At 42.5% G+C, this 2,829-nt stretch overlaps 1 pseudogene; it reads right to left on the bottom strand.

Moving 5' to 3' along the window:
- Window positions 1-255: 255 nt before the first annotated feature.
- Window positions 256-2,133, bottom strand: Gm7344 (predicted gene 7344; annotated as a pseudogene).
- Window positions 2,134-2,829: the final 696 nt, after the last annotated feature.

The raw sequence follows: 2,829 nt of genomic DNA, 5'->3' as shown, positions 1-2,829 counted from the left end.
AACAACAACAACAAAAAAACACAAACAAAAAAAAAAAACAAAAATAAAAAAACATCCAATCAAAAACAAAAGAGAAAACCAAAGACACAATCAAAAAACAATCAACAAAAAAGAAAACACAAATAGACAACAAAAATAAACCCAAAACCACAAAACAAAAAACAATTGATTGACTAAATCCAGCATTAAAACAGGATTTCTTCAACATGTGGTTTCCTGTGGGTTGGACAGCAGCAGTTTCTAAAATTGCAATAGTTGCATGCATCCTAGAGATGGCATTAGAGCATCAGTCCCACATCCCACGTTAGGACTCTATTGAAGAGAGTGGGCTTCATCTATTCAGGCAGCTCAGTACCTGTTTCAAATCTCTTCAACTCACCCTACCTGAGGTATATTAGAAGCAGCGATGGAAAAGAACAGGGATGGGGACCATAGCAACCAGGTGGATGTTGTTACAGTAATTGACTGTGCAGGATTTCCCAGACCATCTTCTTCCTGAAAGTGGGCATGTATTGCTGAGAAAAGGTCACAGGCTGGTCCCTAGCGATGTAATTTGCATATTTACAGGTAAACATTCACAGTCACTCCCATTCAGTTGCAGAGGAATCTCCTCTGATGTCACACTGTACTGCTTCCACTCCAAAGGGTCCAGCTCAAGGTTCCTGTGTGTCTTGCTCTCGTTTTGTAAATATTGGAAGATGGTCTCACAGATAGACTTCCCTGTCTGTACCATGGAATCGAGGTATATACAATATTTCGTTTTCTTAAATCGATTACCGCCAGGTTCCAATGTACATTCTGGTGAATAGGCACCAAGATGAGTTCTTTTTCAAAGAGATTGATGCCTTGAGTCCATCTTTTCACAGAACTGTAACCGCTATGCTTTAGACATGAAGAGATGGTTCGCCTTGGTTTTCATTTCTCTCAACCAGAAGGTTCAAGTAGAAATTGATGGCCTCATCATTGAGCCACTGACCATTCTCCAGGATCTGGATATCTCCTCTGGTGATTTGCAACTTCAATCTGGAACTTAGGAACTCTTGTGGTCCTGAACCCAGTTCATTCTCAATTTCCTTCTCCATGTCCTCTGTAATATCAAGGATTTGATCCATTTCTCTGCCCTTTTCTTGGTCTGTGAAAGGCTTTTCCTCTGCTGCAGGTACTGCCATCTTGTTGGGGAGTAAGCTACTGCCTCTGTCACTATCCAGGATGATCTGAGCCTGTGTTCCTGGTAAATCAGTCTCCAAACTGTTCCCCCTTCTTCCTTCACCCTTTACACAACCTTTCTGCTCGGTAACAGATTTCTCCTCAGAACACCACTTTTTTCTCTTGTCTTGTGAAAGACATTCTTTTAGAGCAACAAGAGTAGATGATTCTCTATCTCTCTGAATTGTTTTCTGATCCATGACTGTCTCCTGACTCTCCCCCTTTGATCTTCCAGGTGTTTGTAAGGATTGGGTGAGGCCTGTGTGGGTCTGACCTCACATCTTGGTCACATTGAAGGTGTTGAAGCAACCTTCTGTACTTTTCCTTTTGGGGGCTTTGTTCATTTTCCTCCATGATGGAATAGGGCCGCTTGCGACCCTTGCCACCATCAGCAGGCTTCCTCCCAGTTACAGTCTGCTTTTCAGGACCTTCGGTCAACTCTAGGGGTTTTAGTTGTTTTTGAGTCTCTCCCTGGGTTTCTGTACCTGACACTTGTTAGGCTGTTCTCTTGGAAGCTCTAGGTCTTGAGGCTCCTGAGGGGTCTTCTTCTGAGCCTTGCCAGGCTCTCTAAATACCATCCTGTTCCTTCCTGGCATTTCCTTTTTGGACCTTGTCCCAAAGCTTCAGACTCTGTCTCTATCCCACTTTAATCCTGGTATTTCTGTTTTCGGACTTTTCCTGAAGCTTTGGGCTTCATCTCCAACCCACACTGTGTAGATTGCCACATGGAGAACTGCTTGGATTGCTTTTTCAAGTGTGTTGACTATAATATAGTACTGCCTTTCTAATTTCCAAGGGAAAGCAACCATATGCCTTGCTCCGGGTGGGTACTCTTAGGTTGTTCACCCTGATGTACAAAGAATCACTCTTCCAGTAGATGGTTGGTCCAAGGTCACGAACCTATGAGGCTCCTTTATAAACAGTTGACTTTGCAGGTTAGGGTCAGTCAAAGAATGGACATAATTAAGATGTCAATATCGGAGACTGATTTCTGTGTAGTCAGAGGTTGGCAGTTCACCAGGGGTCCACTCTCGAAAAATCGGAGGAGTTCTAAGAATACTTCGTAATAAGTATCTATCGTTCTTGGGTTCTGTAACCAGCTAAATATCCAAAACTTCGAAATAGGACTCATCTTCCTAGTTAATCACTAGTAAGACACCAGGCCTAAATCTAGCAGCTACCGCAATGGAAGCAACCTTAAAAATGATGTATAACTCAGAGGGTTGCCACTAGGCATAGCCTTCAAGGTTCCATTGCTCGGTGTGATGTCACCTGAAAGAACACTAAGCAATGTTTTTGAAGGGTGGAAGCCCTCCACAACCCCAACTTGGTCCAGGGTTTCAAAGCACTCCCTTGCCCGAGTGGCAAGTTTGAATGTATTGATACATATCTCAGTTCTTAGGCAGAGCACAGGGTTACGTAAATCCTCTCAGCATAGTTCAGTTGGTCCTGACTAGTACATGTGTCTTTTAGGAAACTGTCCCAGTCTTTTAGGAAACTGTCCCATTATGATCAATTATAGAAATTTAAGTGCCCTTCTAAAAATCTTCTCACACACAATATGCTTGCTAATTACAAAGAATAAATAGAATTTTACAGTCATAAACCTATTAGGTAGTGTTG

Source organism: Mus musculus, chromosome 9 (assembly GCF_000001635.26).
Source record: "Mus musculus strain C57BL/6J chromosome 9, GRCm38.p6 C57BL/6J".
NCBI lineage: Eukaryota > Metazoa > Chordata > Mammalia > Rodentia > Muridae > Mus > Mus musculus.
Note: the sequence above shows the minus strand (reverse complement) of the source record. Positions and strands in the feature narration are given on the sequence as shown.